Consider the following 8,563-nt stretch of genomic DNA (forward strand, 5'->3'; position numbering starts at 1 on the left):
AATTCTCTTCCCACTCTCATTTAACCATGTGACCAGCACCTTTACACATCATTATATGTAATTCTAAAACAGAATGGTTAATGATCACATTGAATTTCATTTTTTATCAGTGTAAGATGCAATCTCTTATCTAGTAAGAAATAGCAGTTGGTAAACCAGTAAGATAAAGGATTTTTAAAACATGAGTGCGCTCACACGCACACATAAACACAACCTTAATACCTTAAACATATAATTGTACATATGCTTAAGGCTAGGCTGGGTGTTCTTGATACATTAGTCTGAAGAATTTTATTTTAATGAATAAATTAAATTCCAAGTGATTTTTTTCCACAAACCAAATCACAATTCACCCTCAACAAGTTGCCATTTTTACTGCTCTAAAGCAGAGCAAGAACCTAAAGACATCTTCAAATTCAAGAGCAAATCTTTTAAGACATTTTTCCCAATTTCTTGTAGCTGTTATACCCAGTTAAAGTCTTTTCAACCAAAATCTTTATTTTTACCTTTAAGAAAATTAGAATGCTACTTTAAAAATTACAATGTTCACATTCTTATTGGTGTTTGTAACATTTAAAATTTCATAAACCAATTCAGGGCACTGAACAAAGATATTAGCACTACCTCCCTCAGTGCTTTTTTTTTTTTTTTTAAGGACTATTTCTTGTACATCTGTTATCTGTACAGGGTAAAGAGATAAACACAATAAAAATATTATTGAAAAGACTTTGGAGTTGTAGTGTTTGGCACTGTACAAAAGCTAACAAAATCCAGAATTTTCACAGAAAGTATTTTTCAGTCACCAACAAAAAAAAAAAAAAAAAAAAAAAAAAAAAAAAAAAAACAGAAGAAAAATATCATATTAAAAAATTTTAAAAACAATCTGAGCTGAGCACATGCCTATAATACAATCAGGTATTCCTGAGGCAGGAGTATCATGAGGATCATTTTTGTTTTCCTTTCCCCAGGAGGGGAAAAAATTAAATTACCTGTCTGGCAGCAGAAAAACAATTGGGGAGCAATCACAAAAAAAGCAACCAAATGATATGTTTTTAAAACATCGAAATTCAACAACAGTTCATTCACATAATTCACTAATTTTCACTTTTCACCTTTCTTAATTTATTTTTTATTTGTCCATGCTAGGCAGGCTCTTCTCTGGTGACAACCATCCTGGACATCTCCATTCAGTCTAATAAAATAATAATAATAAATAAATAAAATAATAATAGCTAATCTTGAACACTTAAAGCCAGGCACCCCAGATAACAGCTTCACTCAAACTACTTCATTTAAATATCAAACATCCTTAAAGGTAGGAGAAAAGATAATCCTTAATTAACAAATCAGGAAACTGAGGTCTAAGTTGACAAGGTATATTCTTCCTGGCCCAATGTAGCCAGTGTAGCTGGTCAATCTGACCAGATTTAAACTCTCAATTTTCATTAAATGTTGTGTACTTTTAGAAATGTTAATCAATTGTTTAATAATTAAAAACAATCAAAAAACATTTGGTGCGATAAACAATATCACTATTCAAAAAGGAAAAAGTGTAAAACTAACCTTCAGTTTATTTGCATCATTCCCGTTGACTGCTGACAGTATTTTGAATTGGTGACTTCAAAATTTATTTAGCATGACACCACAGGAACAATACATTTTATATTAAAAGGTAGTGCGCGTGGGTGCGCGCGCGCACATACATACATACACACACACACACACACACACACACACACACACACATGCGCAGTTTAAACAAGGCTTTCAAAACAATACCGTCAAAAATATGAATTCTGGCATTTTCCATCTATCTTACTTCACATTTAGGAAGTGCAAGCCGTGAGCCACTAAATTAATTTCACAATTCACTAACTGATTGCAAGTTGCAGCGTTAAAAAAAAAAACACTGCTTCAATTTATTAAGCAGAGTAAACAATATTTTACAGAAACCGGTTGCTACCCTGAATTTAGTTTTCCAGCCAATAGGCTGGCCACTGCAGTGATACGTAATCAAATCTTCAACGAGTTTCTCTCTGCTCTGTTACTGCTTAGATTTCAAACAAAACGGGGGAAAAAAGTCATCAATATATGAGTTTTTTAAAAACGCGGAAAATACTCCACGTACGTGTGAAGCACGTTTGTAAGATGTGACGGGGGTGAATTTGATCCAAGTACTGTATTTGCACGGATAGAGACATCACAATGCAATCGCTCTGTACCATTAACACGCACTAACCAAGAGGGTACGATGCTAAAAATAATAAAAGCACTCACGTAAATTTATGTCTTCGCTTTAAAAAAGGGGTGGGGAGGAGGAAAAAGCAAGAACCACGAGAGGCACAGCCCCCGAAATGGTTACTCAACGGGCCTGGTTCCGCTGAGATTTCTACGGGCTCTTCCATCCCCCGCGCGGGGTACGGTCGCAGCGAACGCAATCAGTAAGTAAGCGATGCTCACGCTTGCATCCGGGGACGAACGCCGAGTTGGCGCCTCGGCAGCCGAGTTTGTTCCTCGGCGCTATCTGGAACCACGAGTCCGAAGAGCTGGAAAAGGGCCTTAAAACCCAAGTCATGACGGCGGCGAGATTCGCCGGGATTCACACAACTGTTGCACGACCATAGTAGAAACGATCACACACGCACTCTCCGAAATTTCCAACCGCCAAGCCGACACGCACGCACGCACACGCGCGCGCACACACTAATTCCGCACATCGAACGTTTCCGAAAATGCACTACGGGCCGCGGCCGGAGAAGGCCTCGACCCGGACCCCGCTCCCGACCTGGGCAAGGGGGTGTGGACGGCGGCCCGCGGGGCTCGGCCCCGCCAGTGTCCCGACCAGACCCACGGGCGGACACGGAGCCTGCCCGGGGCCCCGCGGCCACCCCGCTCCCCCACGCGGACCCCGGGCCCACTCCCGTCTCCTCAGCCCGCCGCCGCCCGTCCCGCCCCAGCCCGGCCCGGGACCGCCCGCCCCGCTCTCTCCAACCCCGGGGCGGCAGGAAGGGACGGGGAGGAGGGGGAAGCGTGAGACCTGCGAGCGGGAGTCCGGCGAGCGGATCGCGGAGCCCCGTGGTTGGGGAGGGGGCCGCCTCGCGCCTCGGGACGCTCGGCGGGACCCAAGCAGGCCCCGCCTGCGGGCGTCGTCCGGGCCCCGGGCCGCGCGCCGCCCCGGCCCGCCCCCGCGGCGCGGCGGCCCTCGGCTCACCTCGGCCGAGGCCAACGGGATGCCTTCCGGGGTCCGGGTCCCCGAAGGGAAGACCGAAGTCTCTCGACCTGGACGCGCGCTCTTCCCCACTGGATCAGGTTCCGCGGCGGGCGACGCCGGGTCCCCGGGAGTCGTGAGCCGTCCCGAGCCGAACGCAGTCAGAGGCTGCAGCCCCCAGCCACGCCTGCCCTGGAGCGGAGAGCGGAGCTCGAGTCTGATAGACGCGGGCTCCGAGTCACGACTGGGCTCGCGCTCGCACCGGCGGGCCACGGCGTCGCAGCCCCGCTGCAGCTCTGACGTCAGCCAAGGTGCGAAAAGCGGGCCCCTTCTGACGCACGGAGCTCGGCGCCGCCCCCCGCCCACCCGCCGCCCGCGCCCGCGCCCGCCCGCCCCGCGGAGCCCCTGCCTCCCCCTCTCTTAAAGCGGACACTTCCTCCCCTGTCGGGGGCCCCACTCTCAGCCCTGGAGAAGCAATCTGGCACCGACCCAAACGACTGGGGCTCTCAAGTAGCGGGACAGAGACCGAGGCTTGGGCGCTGAGACACACAAAACAAAAATGGCCATATGAATTTTAAAGAAGTGGGGGGGGGGGGCTCAAAGCAACACGTGACGAGCGGCCCGAGGGGGGGGACCAGAGCCGAAGGGGTTAAAGTGCTGCCTGACTCCCCTGTGTGTCCACCCTGAGGACCCCAGGCACAAAAGCTGCGTTTTAATTAACGCTCACAAGGTCGCTCTGCGGCCTCGCGTTTGAGCCGAGGGTCTCTGCAAAGCCCAGCCCAGGCCCCGGCCGCCGTGACCGGAGGGGCCGTCCGAGGCCGCTCGGAAGGGCCTGGGGAGTCCAGGACAGGGTTCCTGACACTAACCGACAGACAGACATTTGTCACGCGGTGACACGCGCCGCTGGTCCCGCGCGAAGGCGGCCTGGGCGGTCCAAGACAACCGGGGACAGAACCCCAATCAATCACGCCCCGCGAAGGGCGAGGAGCCGTCGTCTGAGACGCACAGGATCTCTGGGCTGTGTGCGGTGGTGTTTTTTGAGACAGGGGCTCGCTACGCATCCCACACCCGGCCTTGAACTCCCTGTGTAGCCTCGAAACTCTGGATCCTTCTGCCTCTGTCTCCCCCAAACGCTGGGATCCCAGCCAGGGCTCCACGGCTGGTCTCCAGAGTCACATTTTCTGGGAAATGCATGGCTACAGAGTGCTCTTCGGCGTGTTGCTTCCTTCCTCCTCGCAGGCCACACACCCCCAAGGACCAGCACACGCAGCCATCGCACTATCTTGAAACCTCTGGATGGCTTTAAGAAATCAGAAATGTACTGATTTCTTTTAAGGCAAACTCTTTCCAGCCTCAAACTTAGAATTAGCGAAAGAAAACCCAGACACTAGGACATAATGCATTTCACAGTCAATAAGACTCACTGGGATTTGAACTCAGGGCTTGACACTCCCTGGGCTTGCACTCTGCCACTTGAGACACACCTCCACTTGTGCTTTTTGTGATTATTTTGGAGATGGAATCCCAGGGACTTTTCTGCCCCCACTAGTTTCCAGCCACAATCCTCTGATCTCAACCTCCTCAATACTAGGATTATAGGCATGCCCCACTGGCACCCAGTTTAAGACACTTTTTTAGCCCCCATACTTAAACATCACTGAAATCAAGAGGCATCTACACATCCTGGATTCTTGATGTTGTTTGCCTGCCTGATGGCAGCATTGCCACCACGTACAATATACAGATGCTACTGTTCAGATCATTTCAAATGGGTCCGATGAAACCCCCAACTCCTAAAAGGAAAGGAATTGGCAGACATTGGAGTCGCTAAGACTTGGAAAGAGATTTTTCCCGGGAAAAGAGAGATTTCATGGTACTCAGTAGACAATATGTGGAAAATGAACTATGCAATTTGTGGGCAGGGACGGGAGAGAGAAACTGGGGGAAAGAAAAGGAAGGAGTGACATTGTCCAAGAAGAATTGTATTCATTACCAGACTTAGGAAATGGTAACCCTCTGTACAACACCTTAATAACAATAAAATTATATGTTTTTTAAAAAAAAAAAAGGTTAACTCGGAGGAAAGGAATAAAGATTTTCCTAGAGAAAGCAAACTTTCAAGAACCAAAAATATTCTCTCAGAGCTTAAGTGTAAGAGTGATGGGTGGGATTTAGTAAATGCTATTTGTCTTTGTGGGAGCCCCTTGTTACTCAGTAAGTACATTAGTTCTTAGTGTATTTTGGGAATCCATATTTGAACAGTTAAACTACATACCTCATCCTCCCGTTCCAAATTAAAAAAAAAAAAAAAACCGGGGAGTGAGAGACTTCTTGACTATTATTGCTGAATGGCCAAGCTAGTCAACTATATCTCACGCGGGGTTTGGGGTTAAAACACCACTGAAGAAAGAAAATGAATCCTGGATGTTAACCTGAAATTATTGATAATGGGTTAGATTTAGCAGAGTGTGGGTGGCTCACATCTGTAATCCTAGCTACTCAGAAGGCTGAGATCTAAGGATCTTCATTCAAAGCCAGCGGAGACAGGAAAGTCCATGAGACTCCAATCTCCAATACAATACTCAAAAAGCCAGAAGTGAGCTCAAGTGATAGAGCACTAGCCTTGAGGAAAAAAAAAAAAAAACAACACATAGGGGCAGCGCTCAGGCTCTGAGTTCAAGCTCCAGCATCAGAGTGAGCTAACACTCACGCACCCCCTGCCCCCGCTAAGTATCAGAATTAAAACTAACAGAATAGGATCAGCTGCTTAAAAGAAAATCCGGGATTCAACAGGGGAGCAGTCTTACAATCTGATACATCACCCACACTTTTGCTAGCACAGAAGAAAATAATATTGTAAGAAAAATGATACTGAATGGAAAATCGCAGCCATTAACAAGTGATTCAATACAGTAATATAGAAAAGTTGAACTCTAAACCTGAAGATGCCTTTTGGAATACTTTAGCCCATTTCACCTATATTTTCCCTTTATATTCTTACAAGATTGACATAGAAATAATCCAAGTCAAAGTTTTAAAGAGTTCTTTGACAAGTATGAAAATGTTCAATTATTATGCTATGGTTCAGCGGAGAGAATTTTTCTTCCAACACAATCCTATCATAAACATGAAAGGAAACGCCATTCTACATGAGATATCTGCCTAGCAGTAATGAGTACATTTTGTAGAACTTCATTATCTAGGAGGCGTAAGATTAAAAAGTTCTAGTTTCCCCATGTATTTTTAACATGTAAGTCCGAACACATTTATTCAGCAAGTAGTTATCTAACCAACTCTAATGATCAAAGGCAGATTTGTATACACCCCATTTTCTCCCCTCTATGATGGAAAAAAGGATCATATGTAGGAGTTATCTCATATCTTTCTTCCCAAGGGAAAAATGACCTACTCAAAATCATCCCAAATCATTACAATAATGCAGACATCGCTTGCACAGGTAAGACAATTAAGATAACAGTTTGCTAATAATGTCTTAAGGGAACCATTGTAGCAAAAACTTTGATCTCACTGATAAGATGAATTAGATCACATGAAACTTGGGGTGGCAGCATATCTTTTCCCCCAAGTTACATTACTGAGCACTTTCTTTCGTTCTCTTTCTTTCTTTTTTTGTTGGTCATGGGGCTTGAACTCTGGGTGTTGTCCCTGTGCTCTTCAGCTCAAGGCGAGTACTCTACCACTTGAGCTACAGTGCCACTTCCAGTTTTCTGGTGGTTTATTGGAGATAAAAGTCTCATGGACTTTCCTGCTCAGGCTGGCTTTGAACCATGATCCTCAGATCTCAGCCTCCTGAGTAGTTAGGATCATAGGTGTGAGTCACTGGCGCCCGGCTACTTTATTCTTATATGCTTATAGTCAGGTGAAGTTGTTATGACACCTTTTCCAAATAGCCTAGCATCTTACCTCTTAAGAGTAGATGTCAATCTGTGTCGGATACCTCAGTGTTAACCTAACATTAATGCCTTAGGTTTGATCCCAAATACGAAAAAGGAAGGAAGGATGGATGGAAGGAAGAAAGGGAGGGAGGGAGGATATGTTCTCTTTAAGGGTAAATAATTCCCCTATATGTCCCTTAGTTGGCTCCTCTCTATAAACAAACAAAAGTCATTTGCAAAGTAGAGGGCAAGATTGTAAGGTTATTTTCAGGTGATAATGCAAATGAGTTAAATCCTGGTCTATCTTAAGATTTAATATCTAATATCCTCAAAGTCAACAAACCACTAAATATCTTTATATACAAAAAAAATCTTTATATACAAAGATAAACCACCAGACCTAAAAATTTTTAGTATATTACTTTTAGGTCATGTGCCAGTGATTCACACCTATAATCTTAGCTACTCAAGAATCACAGGTACAATGGATCACAGTTCAATAAGAGTCCCTGTGTTAATCAACTGCTGTCCACAGTAACATACCTGTCATAAGGGGACATACATAGGAGAATCACAGCCCAGGCATACACTTGAGACCCTATTTGAAAACTAATGTAGGAAAAAGGGTTAGGGGCATAAGTTAAAAGGTAGAATACCTGCCTAAAAAGTGTAATACACTGAGTTCAATCCCCAGTAACACTGAAAAATAAAAATTTTCTTCAACATACCAGATGTAGGCAAAAGAGAAGGCATGGACAGGAATGGGCTAAACGGTTAAGATCTTAATATCTTTCCCTTCATAGATTTAAAAGTATGAACAATGTAAATGTTGAGCTTTCCTTTCTTTGAATGCTTAGTCTTCCTCAAACTAGTCTTTTCCACATCAACATTTTGTGCATATGCTTTCTTTACACAAAGGTAGTTTGGGCATTTGTTTTCAACACTTCTTCACCAATTTTTAATATATCCTATTCCTTTCCATTTTTGTTCTCATTCTTCCTTTCCCTTACATTCACCCTTTTATGTTGGTTGTTTTTAACAGAAACACTGTAGTCCTTCAAGATAGTACTTTTAACTTCTGGGGATAATCTGGACTGAAAAGTTATTAACCTCAAACTTTGTTCCTTTTTTCAGAAACAACATTTTGTTTTATTATGAAAATATACTGGTTTCTCACTCAAGATAGAGTCGGGGCAGGACAAAGTATGAGACAGGTTGTTCCTTTCTTATATTAAAAACAATTCAAATTTGGACATGTTAAATCTCTAAACCTTAGAGATTAATGAATGGCCATTTTTTTGAATGCTAAATAAGCACCTTTCCTATCTACATCAGTACAAATGAGCACACATACCACATGTTTTTTATGGTGAAGAATTGTTTAAGTTATCACTCTGATAGTAGTAATAAGAGCATCTTGGCTCATTCTAACTACACAGGGAAATGACGCTAGTGGTGA

General features: G+C 44.3%; 1 protein-coding gene across 1 annotated transcript in view; it reads right to left on the minus strand.

Moving 5' to 3' along the window:
* Zdbf2 (zinc finger DBF-type containing 2) overlaps window positions 1-3,321 on the minus strand; it is a 51,953-nt gene extending 48,632 nt beyond the window's left edge. Inside the window, 1 exon segment of the mRNA XM_070018619.1 lies at window positions 3,212-3,321. The gene's annotated coding sequence lies outside the window, so the exon portion shown is untranslated.
* Window positions 3,322-8,563: the final 5,242 nt, after the last annotated feature.

Source organism: Dipodomys merriami, unplaced genomic scaffold, assembly GCF_024711535.1.
Source record: "Dipodomys merriami isolate MVZ:Mamm:240054 unplaced genomic scaffold, mDipMer1.0.p SCAF_1, whole genome shotgun sequence".
Lineage (NCBI taxonomy): Eukaryota > Metazoa > Chordata > Mammalia > Rodentia > Heteromyidae > Dipodomys > Dipodomys merriami.